Source organism: Anser brachyrhynchus (genome assembly GCF_964034855.1).
Source record: "Anser brachyrhynchus genome assembly, chromosome: 11".
NCBI lineage: Eukaryota > Metazoa > Chordata > Aves > Anseriformes > Anatidae > Anser > Anser brachyrhynchus.
In genome coordinates this window covers 10,642,295-10,660,218 of record NC_137706.1, presented here as the reverse complement: position 1 = coordinate 10,660,218, position 17,924 = coordinate 10,642,295, and the positions used below count along the sequence as shown (strand labels likewise).

At 44.7% G+C, this 17,924-nt stretch overlaps 1 protein-coding gene across 5 annotated transcripts in view; it reads right to left on the bottom strand.

Moving 5' to 3' along the window:
- MYO9A (myosin IXA) overlaps positions 1 to 17,924 on the bottom strand; it is a 187,948-nt gene that overhangs the window by 156,441 nt on the left and 13,583 nt on the right. The window contains exon 1 of one of the 5 annotated variants that reach the window (XM_080607340.1): positions 2,293 to 2,402. The exons of the other annotated variants lie outside the window; for them this stretch is intronic. The gene's annotated coding sequence lies outside the window, so the exon portion shown is untranslated. Of the gene's footprint in view, positions 1 to 2,292; positions 2,403 to 17,924 lie in introns of those variants that run through there. 5 annotated transcript variants of the gene reach the window in all.

Below are 17,924 nucleotides of genomic sequence, written 5' to 3'. Positions count from 1 at the left end.
TGTGATAAAAGTATTTACCACAAAGTGCATGAATGGAAGCTTTTGGTTGTGCTGTTTCCTGCTTTTCTGCCCAGAAAGACAAATCTTAGTATTTCCCTTTTCAGGGACAGCGTAAGAAACATGTAGCAAAAAGCCAAAATAAACTGTCTAGTGGAAGCATCAGTACCCGCCATAAATAATTTGAGACAGCTATAGCTTGAAATCATGGCCAGGGTTTGCCAAATGTTGAATGACCAAAAAAAAGAGTAGTGTCAGTGTTGAGACTGCTAAAAGAGCAACTCTGGAAGCAAAGTTCACTTTGCTGTATTATAGCATCACATAACCCAGACAAGTGGCTACAAAAATAGCAAAACTTTCTCCCCCTTCCTAATCCTCAGACGACTGCAACGGCCTGGGTTGCTCAAGACAGACTGGGTTCACCCCTCCGCTGGTACGTCAAAACACATACCGCGTGCCGCCGAAATTCCTGAAATAGATAACTTAAAAATCCGAAACAGCCAATTTAAACATACTTCACCGTTTAACCTGAACATACTGGCCTGAGAGCTCTCTGAAATTCTCTTAGGCAGCAGCAAATGGTCCAGGGCCGCCGCTGCCTGAAACACAGGCAGAGCAACCCCCTGCCACGCAAGCGTTACCAGACCAAAACGACTGTGACAGCTGCCGCTGGAAAACTACAGCATCCAGAAAGGCAGAAAAGCCCATCTAGATGGCACACCTCTCCTTACACAAGGAGGAGAAAAATAAGGGCAGAGAGCTCCCTTCATTTACAAACAAAAATGTGCATCAGTCACACAGTCTGGATGGTTTCAGTCATCCTGAACACGGTTATTGCGTACAGTTTTACAAACCCATTCATTTGGCAACCTATACAGTGCTAATCCTCTCCTTTTTATGGTCTCTCTCTTCCATGCTCATCCTGATTTTCTTCTTTCCACGATGGAAGAGAAATATCCCATGGTAACTTAGTCAATGACTTCAGTGAAACTCTCTAAGAACCTCATGGTGCACATGCTACCTAAAACTAGCATTTCTGTGCCCAGGTATTGGTGCAGGGACAACAGGAGGTGCAAAGGGGGGTGCCTTGCAGTAAAGCTGTCTGCAAGAGCTCCGTAAGAAGAGTTACATCCAGAAAGAATTACAACCACCAAAGGAATTAAAATGAACACAGGAAAAGTGAGACTTGTAAGCGTTGTTGTGCCAGTTTGTAATCACAGGTCAAACCGAGCTCTTCAGAAGGCATAAGAAACTTGGAAAGCAAAGAACTCAGCCCTCCAAGATTCTCCATATTCAGAGAAAAGCTCTCTCAGATAAGTTTCAGAGCAGCTTATTTGGACTGTCAGGTGTCAAGCAAGAACTGATACGCGACTGCCACAGCCACCTAACAAACCTGGTGTCCCCTCACTTCCTGCACCTCAGCAAACCCAAACGATTCTCTCGAAGCCTGCAATCCAAGGCAGACTCGTAAACCCCAGAAGTTGTTTTTTTGGCTGTTATTGTCATGAGAAAAGGAGAAACAGCATTTGTCAGGCATCAACCTCCATCCCTCTGGTAGGGGGAAGAAGGTGGAAGTATTTCCACAAGCAGGGGTCACCCACCACTGCCATGCCTTTGGGGTCAGAGATGTGCACTCTGCCCAAAAGAAGATTCCCAGAATATGAAAGGATTTGTGAACACTCAGCTAAAACCATGTAAATAGTTCCCAAAGGTTTGCAGTTGCCCACATTAAGTATAACCTAAAACAGGTTGCAAGCGCTTTGTGAGCTGCTCCTAAGCTCACTGGCTTTTTCATTGACTTGAAAATTGAGAAAAGTCATCTCAGGCTTATTTTTCCTGTGTTTACATTTTTATTCATCACTTTCAGCAATGGCATCAGCATCTTGTTTATTCCATCCTAAACAATGAGGCTTACACCTATTTAAGAGGCCCATGGATACACAGAATACCTCTGCAGATGACTCCCCCTTCCAGAACCTGGAATTACCCCGCATTGAGGTTTTGCTATTCCCCTGTGCTCCAAGAGCTATGAACACTGCTCAACAGTTCCTCTCCTAGCAGCTGGAAGCAGGGCTAGGACACTGGTACCCATTAATCATCCTCTTGCTGATGTCTCGTGTGGAAATCTGTCAGATTACAGCCAACTTTTCTCCAAGACAAAATGAAAAGGAAAAGTATCTAGATATACACACCTAAAAAACCCACAGGAAAAAACTGTTGCAAAGCAAATCACTCCTAGAGACCGCTGCAAACGAGGAACTGAATTAAGGCATGAATAATATCACAATCACTTACTCTTCCCCTTAAGGTCAAAGCACCTTCTGTGCAGAGAATGAATCAGTGTTCAAGGAATTAATCACGGCCGCACCGTGAATGAAGCTCTTGTCTGCGGGGTTCCTGCCTCGCTCGCTGGAGAAGCTACAGTAGGCACAGAAGAAGGCACGCTGTAAAACAGAAAAAAGGGACTACAGGAAGGCAAATTGCGGTCTTGTGATTCAGGCAACTGAATGAGAGAAGTGCCTTCCATCCCTGCTTCCGTCACACGCTTTCTGCATGATGCTGGGAGGCAAAAGGAGCGGTGCAAACAAAACCCGACGCATACAGCCCCAGCTGTTCCTCTTTCTTAAGATCCCAACTTGAGTCACAGCAGCTGAAGCAGAGGCGTATGTTGCTTTTTTTGGGGGGGGGAAACCCTAATAAAAGCAGCTGGAAGCAGCGTCATCATCCAGCATCCATCAGCATTTCTGCAGAAACTCCTTTTTCTTAGATGTTTCCTAGCTTCTGAAAGTTGGACCTTACACATATAATGTTACCTACGTAATACTATGGTTTGTGTTTCTAATATAAATTAGACTGTGGTCACAAATGAGCAAACAGAGTGACTCTGGTCTTCAGAACCAGAAAACCCACCCTGTGATGGATGGGTGATAATCCAGGACCACAGGGGCCAGAAAGAAGCGCAGACAAGAAAAAATAAGGAATAAAATCAAAGGAGGCATGCCAGTGCTGTGCCTTTAGCGCAGCCACCAGAGATCCCAGAAATATTTGCTGAAATACTCTGAATGCACATAGCATCTTCCTGTCATTTCATGAAGCACATCTGTAGTTATTTATATTTGTTTACAGCTAAAATTTCACGTATCAAGCCTGAAAAAAAAACACCCAGTGTTTACAATAAAAATCTCAGGGAACCTGCTAAAAATGAAGGATATTGAGTGTTAGAGCAGAGAGAGACTGCCAAGTGTCACAGGAGTTCACGCTGAGGACATCCCACCAGCCCCAAAACAGACACCAAGAACACCTATTTCGGAGCTCAGGGATTACACAGGTGTTAAAGACAAGATGCTTCTATCCTACGGAGCTCAAGAGCTTCGAGCCCAGGAGAACGAAGGCATCCTGCACCTTCTAATCCAGCCATGCAGGCACTGGTGTTAAGAGAACCTGGCTACAGCCACCTGGAAAGCGTGCTGAAGGATGCAACTGCAGCAGGGGAGGCAGCACCCTTGGTCCAGAACAAACAGGCCTGAAGCAGGAGATGGGCAAAGATGATCCCTGCCTATGCAGAAGCATTACATCTCACACGACTGCACGACACTAGTGCCCAGGTGTCACTGCATCGCTGCATTAGAAAATGTCAGAAGTTAAGTGAAATCGGCGATTTGCGTAACAGTATGTCACCACGCCGTTTTTGAGTAGTGAGTCAAATAATCTCATGATGATTTCAGGGTGTTTTCTTCTCCCCAGAGATTTCAGGAGCACTGATGTTATCTGGCAGAGGTTCACACAATCAGGCTGCAAAGTCAAATTCACGTGCAGTAGTGCTGGGAGGAGCTGCAGCTTCACGATTGCTGGTCTCTCCTTCCTCAAGGACTACAGATGCAACCGACAGTGGAAAAGGAAGGGTTTTACAGCCTTCTCACTGAAAACTCTTTTTGGCTATCTGTCATATTCAAATACAATATTCCAGTGTTCCCAAGTCAATTTTACTACATTGCACAAAAAATTATTACCCATCTGCTCCCGGAGATCCATCAATACATAAAAACCTGAGCTTCCTCTTCCGCCAGAAAGACATTTCCAGCTCTCCTACTGATAGGATACATCCTGAAAATACATACGCTGAGATTAAAACAAATGATAAAAGCCAACTCTCATTGGCCTTAGGCCAAATACTTTATAAAAAAAAAAAAGCTACATTTTAAGTACAACATACCTTTTAATAAACTGCAGTTCAAATAGCCAATTCTCCAACAAAAACCTTTTCTGTTCCATTTGTCTCCTATCCCTTAAGTGACACTACAGTTCAGTTCAAACTCTCTTGCAATGTCATTTCCAAGCAGTGGTTTCTTTTGCTGCAACTCTCACTTCGGAAGTACGAATCAGCAAGGCTTGGACACCATCCACCCAGGTTCTTTCAAAATCCTCCAAATCCTCAAATGTCATTTCCATAACGTTATGAATGAAGGCAACCCTCGCCTCGCTGCAAAGCGCGTATGGGTTTCGCCTTCCTGTTTGCCACTTCTGCTTGCTTCACCTTCCTGTTTTCAATCCACCGATGAAATCATTTCCCAAAAGAGAATAATCTCCTCTGCGGTAAATGAAAGCCAGCCCTCAGCAGCAATGACTGCAGCCTCACCAGAAAAAAAGCAGCTGCTCCTGGCTGGAGCTAAGGTTCGCATTAAGTGAGAGATGACACCATGCATCACCCTAACGCGCCCATCTCAGAGTTCAGCAGCCCAAACAGCCTCGTACACCCCAAGCCAGCAGCTACAGCACCATTAGCTAAGGGGAAAATAATGTACATGGGAGCACCGATCCTCTAAACACCGCACCATCGAGGACTTGATCCCAGGAACACAATAATCCTGAACGATTGTGTGCCAAGCACGGGGTGCTGCGAGCCAAGGCACTTGTGGAGAGAGGTTTCCTTTTCCGTGGGGGACTCAGTGGTATCCAGCCACAGGGAAGCCCCTAGCAGGACACCTTCTCCAGGTGGCCATCTCACAGCACCCCTCCTGGCACGCTCTGGACGAGCTAACTCATCCTGCAGCCTTCAACCTTCTCCTCCCTCACCTTCAGGTTCCTCCTGCAATTCGCTGTTCCTTAACATTACCAAGACCAGCTTTAACCAAGAGTTTCAGCAATCAAAACTCTACGGACAGAAGCAAGAGAAACGCTTGTTCCATTGCTCCTTTTAGTACAAGGCAGTACATGTTCAACTGTTTTGGATGCTCGCAGAGATTTGCATCAACCAGAACAATTGTTTTCAGAGGGTCAGCAGGGTTTCTTCCAACAGGGTAAGCTTCACAGCTACTTAACAAGTAGTTTATATGGGAAAAAAAAAAAAAAAACACAACAAAAATACTTACTAAATTAGAAGCCGCGGATTATTTTCCCCTTCTACAAATTGACCAGAAAGCTGTTTGTTCTGACCCCCTTAGCCAAGCGGAGCACGCTTTAAGCAGAGGGACATCAGACAAGACACGGCGAGGCAGAGGCCGGTTTCCTTCCCTCCCCTTTCTCACCATCACCGAAAGCTGGAAGCCCCAGAAGGACCTCTGATTTTAGAAATTGCAGACACAGAGAGACAAAGAGGAGCTTCCACCCCGATAAATGGAGTACACTCCAACAGCATCCTACAAAACCAGTGCAGAGCCTCTTGGCAGAGGCAGAAAGGAGCAAAAGGTCCACGTAAGTGGCAGGTACCCCGTCCCGTCACCTGCACGCTGCGAGCCCGTGTGCGGTCTGGAGCGACTTCAGCCTCCGTGCTCTCCAGAACAGCAAAGAAAAAGTCTTGGCACATTTCTGAACACGTTATCAGACATGAGAGGAAAAGGAATATTAAAACTGTACTGCCAGATCTGCTCTGTTACCTTAAAAACAAACAAGAAGGGTGAATCATATTTTAAACAAGACTTCCAGCAACTAGTTTACGAAAAAAGAAGTCTTTTTCCTCTAAAGGCCATATTTCAAAAAAAAAAAAAACTCATCCCACAGATTATGATAATTTACAAGGGCACGAATAGGTTGTTGCATTTAAACTAACCACAAAACAATATAATCAAACTCAAAATTAAATTGTCAGCTAAGTGCCACAACACCAGCGTGCCTTTTAAACGTGAAGATGAGTACTCTGAATGCAGTCGGACATGAAACTGAAAACAAAGCTTTCTTGCAGTCCAGGAAGTACTGAAAATACCTTGAATTATAGATGACAGCTTCACTAAAAATAGTCATTGTCAGGTATCTGACAACACAGGCTTTGTAGTTCTTGGAAAACATTAATATCTAAAGGAGAAGCAAAAAAAAAGGGAGGGGGGAGACATGCAAGTATTTAATAATGTATACCACCTGCCTTTTGCAAAAATATTTCAAATCCACTGTTTCAATCACTATTTTAAAACTGAAGGGATAGCTTGTTCCAAATACCACTCAGCATTTGCTCTCATCCAGGTTACCCCAATTACCACTTCCAGCTCGACTCTCTGCATGGCAGCAAGTCTTTTACCCACTGAGCCCCAACAGGGGCAAGGTTTCCTACAAGAGTTTTGTGTTTCCTAAATTCCCCGCTTGTTTCTGGGTTCTGCAGCTGCAGGAGCGAGCGGGCAGCTCCCACGAGAGGACACAGAACTGCAATCAGCGGCTGTTTTAGTTTTTCATGGTGTATGTGAAACGAGCTGTGCATTTCTTCGGAAGGCCAAAGCAAATTGGATGCCATCCTGGCAGCACTGCCAACATTTTTAATAGAGAAGGCAACAACTGGGCAGCCTGTAAGAAAGGAATATTTGGGGGAATTAGTGATCTTTCTAATATAGGAGGTGAGTTGAGAAAGTTTTCACCTCCACTGCTCGTTTATGTACATGCACACAGAGCAAAGAGAGACTGGGAAGTCAAGCTGCGTTTTGAAAAATGGATCTGACACACTAATGCATGAGAAAGATGCCTTGCTCCAAGCCCCTATCTTCTGTAATGCCGTCAGACAGCAGATTAACTCACTCGCATTGCGGCATGGCAAGCTAAGTGCACCAGAGACAGTGAAAGCTGGTTGGGAAAATGAAAACAGAAGTCAGCCTCATGATCAGAAGCCGACAAACACCTATCATACCGAGTGCGCTCCCTCCTGATCTCAAATCAAAACAAAAAAGCCAAAGTTCTCCGCAAAAGAATCCCAAATGGGGATTCTGAACAGACGGCACCATCCTTATGAACACAACAACCCCAAGCCTGCAGAAAAGGCCCACATAATGAGAAATCAACGCACCAGAAATCATCTTTACTGCTCTTTACAATGAAAATGACCAAGTATTTACAGCAGCAGCTACGACACAGCACACAGCCATCATAAACACGGATTTTAGGATACAAGCCCTTCAGGTTTCATTGGCCTTCATACGCCTTTTGCTAATGGTACATTGCTGAGAAGGATGAGGAAGAATGCATCCTGAACTCCAGACCCATCTAGAGTAAATAAAGTTCAAAAGTACAATTCTAGGTTCTGGAAAAAAAAAAAAAAATCACAGAATCAGTCCAATAAGGTAAGAATAAAGCTGACTGAGGTAACAGCCTGAGCCTCAATGTGTTCTCCGAAAAAAAAAATCAAAAAAAAAACAAGCCTGTCTCATCTGATGGTTGGAGATCTGGTTTCTTTGGAGATGAAGCAACAAAAACTAGCAACATTCACAAGATCGGCAGCGGAATGATTTCCACGCTTCAGTGGGCACAAATTGAAGTGAGCATATTCAGCTGGAACCAGCAGAAGCTATCTGCTTTTTCTCTCCCAGCCAGACTGCCTGACACTTCCACAAGCCAGCCCCATCCTCAGAAAGGCTACTTTCCACCCAGAATAAGAAGGCACGAGGGAGGTGGGAGGTAAGCATCCCACTTTCTTCCATTGGCAGGCGTAATTCCTCATTAGAATAGACCAACACTAAAAGCCATAGCAGAAGACAGGCCTTTCCCTCCACCTCATCCCCTCAAGTAACAGAACAGATTCACCCAGCCAGAAACATAAAATTCTGACCTGGTCCATCCTCAGAAAGAGAGCATTTAAAAAAAACAGGCACGGAGCACACAGCTCAGGCAGCCGGCACCGATAAAGGTCAAGCATCCCCCAATGACTTGAGAAATTAGACGAGATTGCAACAGAAGAGTACCCCAACCTCAAAGACGATTCCACATCCTGAGCAGAAATATCTCGGGGAGGAAGAGGGGCTGTTAAGCGAGGCCTGCAGAAGTGCTTCTTCGACATCTGTTCAGGCATTTACCACCCAGCGGCTCCTAAAGCTGCTTCAGCAACGGCATTTGCCCTAATTGCAGGCGGTGGATAATCACATTTATCCCCAAACTGCTCGCTGCTGCTTTGAGGGGTGCCAAATGCAATATGAGAAAAATCTCCCACCTCACATATTCATTTTCTTTAAGATCTGCTATAAATCTTAAAGCCTCCCTGAGGATATTTTGGTCTGGAACGTTTCAGAGGTGATTCTTCTCATTATTCCATGAGTGCTACCTTCAGTTGCTGTTACAGGGTTATTCCCAGGGGAAGTCAGTCTGAACGTCTCAGAGGAGCCCACACAGGCAGGCACCTAAGAAAACCTCACCGTCCATCTCTACCGACGTATTAGGAGCCCGCTAGAAACATTTGTGTGTGTTGTACCTTGCAGAGCCTTCTTGCATTTCTCTGGTTTTCACCATAATGCTGGCTCCTTCAGCTGCCCTGTGCCCTCCCTTTCCCCTCCTACTTCCCATCACAGGCAATCTGTCTCCTGATTTCTCTTTTACCCCTTACAGAAGAAGCAGAGGCATCTTCGCCACGAATCCTGCAGCTGTCTCGGCCCCCTCCCAGCACCAGTGCCAAAAACTATCAGTGCCACGGACACGGAAGATGAGATACAGACATCCCTCAACAAGCTGCAAGACACCGGCGTCTTAAATCTCTTTTTTTGTAAAGAACAGTAGCAGTATCTTTGAGATGCTTTCTTTGCTAGTATAAAGACACCACCAGTAAGAAAGACTATTGCATTTTTGCTAAATGCAGAATTAACAACTGATTACACACTCCTTTATGTTTATTTTTCCGATTATTAGGACTTCTAAATTAGAGAGCAACCAGATGACTTACGTAAGTTTGAAATGATTTATCAAGCTTGTTTTCTATCTCCACATTTCCTAAGAGAAGGGCTCCATAAAGAAGCAAGGTCCCTGGAATGACCACCTCTGTTTCTGTAAGGGAACCCGGATTCAATCCAAACCCTACAGAGGATCATTTCCACGAGCAGACCACATTTTTCAAAGCGTTGCCCCAACTCTTGCTGTCACATCCGGGATACCAAACGTCCACATGTAAAAATTTACGTTTAACACGTAAAATTTTCAGCTGAAGCATTTTCAACTTTGTGTGTGCATACTGCATACCTTTTTGATACATCTTCCATACTCACAAGATTAATTTCACAATACTCATCCACCCAACTACACCAGCAGTACCTAAAAGCTTCACGCGTTGCAAGCAGAAGTAAGGGGAGGGGGTGCTGAGAATTTAACATAACCCATGTTAACCGAACGCTTCCAGGTTACGACAAAGTATTCAGCTGGCATGAAGCCAGCAGGACTCTCCATCAGAGAAAGAGGTCAGCGAAATCCAATAACAAGTATTTAAAAAGACAAGTAAACAACATTAGTTCGATTTTCTGGCCAGAGGCAAGGCAAGTTCATTATGAAACGGGGAGGAGGGATGGAGTGGAGACACAGCAATAAAATAAAATAAAAATCAGAAGATTTAACCTATCATTTTTTTTCTCCCCCAATTACTTGCACTCCATTTCACTGGCAGAATTAGAAATATTAGGACATCAGCGCTCGCCACAACAGGCAGCTGCCCGGGGCCATAACACACAACAAGCCATCCTTCCTCCTGCAGGCTTTCGCTACGGCGATAGCGGGTCGGGCACGGAGCAGATGCTGCCTCTCAGCTCTCATCAGACACACGGAGACACGGCGCTCGCCAGATGCACGGCCAGCTCCCAAGACGAGATGCTGCACTCACGGACCCTCCAAACGTGTGTTGGAAGCGAGTGCAGGTGTGTTGTCTCTCCTCCTGCAAATTTGGGTATGCACTCGGCAAGAAAATTATGAGGCGCGCGGGCTGATCTCACAGCAAGGTTTTTAGGACTCATCGTAGTTCATCGCATCAAGAAAATGCGACAGGAATACCAAGAGGCATCCATTTTCTGTTACCGTAAATGCACTGGCAGAAAAGGGACGAGCGAAAGCCAAGTTGCCACTAATTAACTCGCATTGTTCAGAGGGCTGAAATAGATCTCGCTATTTCTTCACCATCACCGCTTTACACGCAGGCTGTATTATTTGAAAGATAAGAAGAACTTCTCATATTGTCTTTCTATCTGTTCATTGGTAATAAGCTTTAAAGAGCTTTTTCACCCCCCTCCATAAAATGCTGTCCCTGATACACCACCTCCACCTCTGCTGCATGCACAGGAATCACAGCCCAAGATTCAGATCAGAAATCCGAGATTTCGCTGACTTTTCTGAAAGGCGATATGTGCTGCTCTTGCCATTTTGGAGGGCTCAGGAGCTGCCGGAGGCTGAGGTCAGGCAGCAGCAGTCGGGCATTTCCCACTCACAACACAGCCTTGATTTTCCCTGACAAAACTGATGAAGTTTTCCATGCTTGGACTCAGCCCAAAAGTCACTTTCTAGAGAAAATGCATTTTAACCAGCTTATTATTGTTGTTATCAATACCTCAATCGCAGGCAGAAACTAATATCAGAAGTTTCACACCCATTTAAGGGCATCAATGGTTTTTAGCTGTTAATGTTTGGCATCTGACACACGCACGGAAAACCATTTGTTGTGTTCTTGGTTATTCTAATTGACTTCAGCCTCTGACTCGAGTCTCATCGATTTTCCGCTCTCCTTGATCCTTTCCAATCAAGCCTGCAGTGAAACTCATCTTCAGTTTGACTAAAAGCAGCATCATTAACCCTAACTTTTAAAGGGTAATCAGGTTTGACAGACCACAAGTTTTTAAAAGAATGAAGGCAGAGGGCTTTTTGTTGCCTGTTTTTAAACATGGTTGTCTGAAACTGCGGTCGGCTTTTGTTTTGATGGAATGAAATGCGAGACCAGAAATAAGGATTTAAAGAGCTTAGACACCAATAAAACACTAGTAAGCTGCACGAAGCTGACAACACCCCCAGGTCTCAGACTCCGGGACATTTTATTGTCCTTGTCCTTTCAGCTTCTGCCACATTTGCCCATTTCTCCCACTACCTTGCCAACTGCTCCTTCAGATACATAATATTATTGTAAATTTTGTTGCCTTATTCATCATTCTAATCCATAAGCTGCTGTTTTGCACTTCCCCCTCCTCAAAACTCATCCCAAGCTCTCAGGTTTTCGACGGGGAGGCACTAACTACATCTCCATCTTCCAAACCACCGCTACTAAAGGAATTTCCCAGTTTTACCCTCCTAACCAATTTCATGTCCCTTCTTCAAAGTCTCCCTCGTCACCCTTGGTAACATCAAACCCACTTTCTGTTGGGAACTGAACTGCTGGGACATCTCTTCCACATTCAAGAGGAGCAAGAGCAGGTTCCACAGTGGCAAACCACCTTCTATTTGGCACTGATCTCCAAGAGAAAACTTCTTTAAAAAAGAGAATCCAATGAGATTTGGGGGTCAAAAGACACAGGCAACAAATACTTTACAACCATTTCCCAAGAAAGGACAGACGGACATTTTCTAGATAACATTGCACATTGATTTTTCAGTCATCTGTAACGTCGAGCCACCTTGATTTTAGGTTATGGTTTAAAAAACTATTAGTTCCGCAGAACACCCAGTACCACACTATTTCACATAGTTTCCCTTCATAAAATGCGAAAATCTTGGTCACATCTTTCAGCCTTTTGGACAATGATGGTTAATTCACTCAAAGACAGCCAGGAAAGCTACACAAACTGCTTTTCACCCCGCACCACCCCCCCCAAAATAAATAAATAAATAAATAAATCTGGCAATCCTCTAAGAACCAGAAAAGGAGGGCACAGCACTTAGATCCCAGTCACAGGCCTGAAATCTTCTAGTGAGAGGTTTCAGCTTCAATAACCTAAAATATGGTAATAGATTTCACGGAGTAAAGTTACTCTCAGTAACAGAACACTACTTTCTTTAATTAGACAATTTCAAATTTATTTTCTAATGCCAATTATTAGCAAACATATTTTCAGAGCGTTTCAAGATTTCTCCTCTACTAAGACCACAAAGTTTAGCATTTATATTTAAGGACACTAATTTCTACAAAACAAACAAAAAAGCACTAATGAAGTATATGTGAAGACGTTTCCCAACCTATATTACCAAATAATCAAATATACAAATCAACTTTAGTCACTCCTTGAGTCTAAGGACAACCTATTCATCTCCAGCACAAAACCACTTAAACTACTGCACATGTTTAAAGAAAGTATTTAGTACCCTCCAGATGATGTTAAATTTGTCAGCTTCAGTACCTTACTCTGGTGATTTAGCAAAATTTGGTGTTTTAGTGAAGCATCAGGGGCAGCTTGTAATTGCAGCTCAGCTTATTCTTCAGGCACCGATCAGAGTTTCTTAGATAGGAGAAATCGCATCCTTCCCAAATGAGATCGTGTTTTCCCAGAGTACGCAATTCAATTTTGTGATTTACGCTTACAGTTAACTATGGCAATTTAAAAAGCCATTCCCGGAGTCTTTTACAAGCAATGTAGCGTGCAGCCCCAAACACTTTTCTCCAAGAAATCTGAAGCAAAGCCCCTTTTCCAACCTGAGCTGAAGGAAATCCAGCGCCGCTGCGTTCCAGCGCTGCAGGGAATGCTGCTTTTCCCTCTCCTTGCTATGGCCCTGGACCTTTAAACTCGCTGTGACACTTACAGCTGCTGCATGAACTCCTCCTTTTGCAATAATCAATGTTACATAAATTAAGGTTTAGAAGTCATTCATCAAGGTCACAGTGAAGGGCTAGGGGGTTAAAGAAGTCCTCACGTCCCAGGTGCCATCCTTCCTGACTGCTCTGAAAGACAACGGGAGACGGCACCACTCAGGGGAAAAAACAAAGCATCTTGCTCAGAGCTTCTCTGAAGACCTCCTACCTCTGTTACCTGAAAAACGGCGTACATTCTGGTATCGTGTGATAAAATAAAATGTATAAGCATTATCATTATCCGTCCAAAATGTCTTAGAGAGCATATGGTATGGAAATGAAACTGCCTTAAATCTATTAACTTTGCTATGTGATGAGATCAACAGAAGGAAGCGTGAAGAAATGTTTAAAAATATATTCAGTGTAGGATCACACAACTGAAGAACATTCATCATCAGGATAATGTAATGACACTAGGAAATGAGCTAAGTAAATTTAAGATTGAAGTTTCATTTTTTTCTGAAGTGCATCTGTTTGGCTCATATCAACCTGAACCTCATCATTTAGCCACGCTGGTTTTCATCTCAGATGCATACATGTAAAAGATCCAGGAACATAAATCAAAAAGGCTTCTTCGACAAGCACTCATGAAAAATATGCTTTTAATTTATTTTTACAGTCCTGCTGAATAATCTGGACCCCAGCAGATCCTAGTCGCAGCCCTCCATGCAAGTATGGAATGGATGACATCTCCTTTCAGGTCGACCCTTACTGGTTTGCCAGGCTTTGTTTGTTTCTTGGTGTGTTTGCGGGGAAAACGTGTCAATCTTCACTTGTAAAAGTTAGACCAGCTGCTTTTTCAGTAGATGAGAGGCACTGGAAGAAGCCAAGGACATCCACAGGCACAGCATGTTCCTGCAGAGGAGGTGACATCCTCCACCACTCTCATTCCCATTCTCATGAGACCATCGCTTTCCGAAAGGGCGTACACAAAACTCTAGTGGGCTCACCGGGGAGTCATAAGAGGCTGGGAAGGTCTCTAGGGATTCCCAAGCTGAGCTTTAAGGAGATGTCAAGTTTTTAGTTTTTTAAACATTTCATGCACTAAGAGTACAAACACCTGGCTGAAAGTGTCCTCAGTGGGACACCAGGTGGAGGAGGGCTGGCTCTCTCCAACGAGCCAGGGGGATGCCCATCACACCCACCACCAGACACCCAGTTTGTCTGAGAGAGGCTTCTCCTGGTGCCTACAGAGCAACCAGACAGATCCAGGGAAATTTCCGAAGGAAAGCATGCATCAGCTTGCCTTTCTTCTCCCTGCCCCAGGCACACAAAGAAGGTAGTTTCCAACTCCTCTATCAGTTTAATTTTAAGGTGGACGACACAAGTAGAAGACAACTCACCCGAGAGCAACGAGAAGATGTTAGGCAGCTGCAGCCCTACCAGTTCTGCTGGCAAGCATCCTCAGGAGCACAAGTGAGACGAAAACCAAGCAAAGACCCTGATGCAAGGAAGCTTTCAAAATTAACATGGAATTTTTGATGCACACAAAAGGAATTTTGAAGTGCTTCCTCTCAAATTACCTAAATTAATGACGACTGCTTTGTATATCATGCAACCGTCTCCAGAACGCTGAGCTGGTTAGTAATTTCACCAACCACGGGGTCTGCAATATCACCTTCAGTACTGCCTCACCTCCCGGAGGTTATGGAGGCTCCTTTGTGCTGCAACACATCCAGAGCAAACTGAAGCACCAGCAGTGCTTTCCCAGCCAGTGGAAAGAACGATTGAGTTAGATGTTAAAGGCACCAAATGATGGCACTAGGACATTTAAAGCAGGAATGAGGAGAAATATAAAATGGAAAAGGTTAGCTATTTTTACAAAGAAATATGTAAAAAAAAGAAAAAGGAAAAAAAGAAAAACAAGCAAACACCATTTAGTGGGTTGGGTTATGTTTTGCAAAGGTGGGAAGCCTTCCAAGGGCTGTCTTGGTGTTATTTTAGAAAAGGTTACCCTGCACCATAAAGCTCGGACATGAATTTTGCATAAGAACAAGACACCTCATCTGTCCGTGACACCTGCCACTTCCACCCACATGCTCCCTCAGCAGATCTCTCCCATCAGCTGCAGGATCATCTCTGGAAGCAATTTTCTCTTCCTCTTCCCCTTACCAAAGAAATGCCAAAGAGATCCCCATTGCCACCAGCAGCACTCTGGTGCTATCTCCTTGAAGCTTCGAGGCTCTGCACAGCTCAACTCACTTGCTCTGCTCCACTGCCCAACCTCTGGGATATCTGGGCTCGGGACAGGGCTGCGGGATGGATGAGTGGTTTTATTTGCAATGGCAACAATCTGCTGCTGGCCCCCGCCATCCTCCTCCTCACCAGGTCACTGGGCTGCGGAGGCGCCGCGTGAACGAGCTGCGCATATTTCAGACGCGTTGCTGGAAAGCCCAGCCTGGTGCAGAGCTGCCCACAAACACTGGATTCTTTATGCATTTTTCTGCGTGCACGCCGTAGGCAGCACCAGAAATATTGCACACGTGGAAAAGTGGGAAAAATATTTTACTTGTGTGACAGGGAAGGGGCTGGAAGCGGCCATCTAGCCGAATCTGGCTTTGTTCAGGGGCAGGAGCGCTCACTTTGCGAGAGGGGTAATTCGGGAACGCAGATAAGTTTGTTCTCTGTGCATAAATAACCTGCGTTCAAGCTCAACCACCGTATCTCGGCAAAGGATAAAGACCTTGGTGGTAATGCGCTAATATTTGTCTACTCGCTTATCAAGCAGGAGCCTTATTACCAAGGCTAATTGAAGCAGAGATTAGATTTCACGTATGAAGGAGCAGACAATAGCATCAGATATTCTTTGAACAACAGTAAATAAGATAAGCGTGAGTGCCACTACTGCGAATTTTCCCCTCAACAATGCCTCCAAAGAGCAGGAAAAGGGCACAGCAGAGCGGGGCAGACAGACAGACCACTAGGAACAACCTGAATGCCATCCCCAGTGATTCCTGTGCCTCCGGTAAGACATGTCTACTCAGACTTCCTCTGAAATGCTGCCAAGCCACGCACGTTATTCGTGTGTCATGTTTCTGCTATTAAGAAGCTACAATGCTTTGTTTCATCCTCACCTCCTCATGAAGATGTCCAAGCAGCTACAAGTAGGTCAAGCCTTAATGCTGCGGTCTTAAAAGTCTTCTGCTTTTGGCAAAGCACTGAAAACAGGCATTTTCCCTCCGAGACAAGGCTGCAGCCCGCCCTTAATCCCAACTCTCCTGTTCTTGCACAAATGTATTAAATGCGAGCGCCCTGAGATATGCTCAGCCTTCGCTGCTTCCTGTCCTGAGCGTGCAGCTGAACGCAGAGCAGGAAGGAGAAGCCTCAGCATGAGTTCCCAGGGCAAGAAATGGCACCAACGGGGTCTCTGAAGCGGCCGAGAACCGGCACCACGGTCTCTGTCTCCGCTGACAGTTCCCTAAGTAAGAGTGATTCTCAGCAGATTTCGTTTTGGTTTTGTTTTCCTACGCCAACAAAAAAAAACCAACACCCCGGTACCTCCAAACTAATTAAAGAAGCCAATGAATCAACGGAACAAAAACACTTAGTTTTGGCTCATCCACAGAATCCAAAAGCAAGCTGCAACAGCGCGAGGAGGAAGGTGATCAGCCGGAGGGTATGGAGAGCCCTGCTCCTCCACCGGCCGCTGGCAGCTGCGCCGTCCCAAGCGGAGCGCTCTAACGGGAGCAGAAATCGCACGTGGCATCTGTCTCAAACCGCTATCGTGCCCGGCTGTATCATGCTAATCCTAGAAAAGGAAAGAGCTAATCCTCCCAAACACTTTATCATATTTCATTGCATAGACATCACCTCACTCTTCTCCGCCAGCAGCAACTACAAATAGTCTACAGGAAGCCACTAATTTCCTGAAAAGAGGGTTAACTCAGAATCATAGGAAACGGAGAAAACTAAAGCTGGTTATAACATTTTGACTGGGCTGAGCATATTGTAGGAGGAAAAAAAAAAGTCTATCAATCATAGTGCTGAGCCTGACCAGAAACCTAGAGTCATACAAAATTAAATAAGACCCTCATTTATTCAAATCATTAACACAGACCTAGCAAAGTAGTGAGAATTATCTTCTTCAGCGCACATACCTACTGAAAGCCACTTTGCAGGCTTGGGTAGTTTTAAAGTGTTCCTTTCTAAAGGGGACCATGCAAAAATCTCAATTAGAGACAGAAGTAGAGCTATCTTGGTTGTCAGCTACCCTGAGCATCTCACAAATCCTAATACGTTGCTATTAAATGCTCTCACCTAAATGAATACTTGAAAAACTGACTGGCAGAAGAACCACAGGTTAAGCCACAGGAATAATACACATCTCCAGTTCTTCACTTGACTCTGCTCCCAGGAAAGCACATGCTTCAACCACTGCAGACTTTCGAATACCCCAAAGCTTACCCTGTATTCTGTACTAACAGTGTAAAAATAATGCAGTTTAAGAACTGCAATGCAGTGAAATCTCACTTGTTCAAACACTTCTCAACAGTTGTGCTGACAGATCAGAGGCACGTGGAAAAGAAACTCAGTGCTGTCGCTGCCAATCGCGCGTTGCTCTCTGCAGAAAACAAGCCTAAATAAAACCTGAAGCTTTGATGACTTTGCAGGAAAGTTGGATGTAAAATGCCATGATTGTCCCAAAACATAGCACACAAACGGAGAAGGGAACACACAAACCGACACACAAACACCATCTGAAAAAAGGACGAAAAAGTGCTTAAACATACCTGTAAGTATTATAGCAGCCCTCCAAAACTCCAGGGATTGCCCAATGTCAGATGCAGGGTAAGCAGGTGATAAAAAAAAACCACACCTCTCCCAAGCAGCTCTGGCCTGTGGACTTTGTCACGCAGAGGAAACAATTAAGATGTGGGCGAAGGAAAGAAATGTGTGTGCAGTGTGGCAGCAAAAGGGGAACCAGAACGATCCCATCATTAAA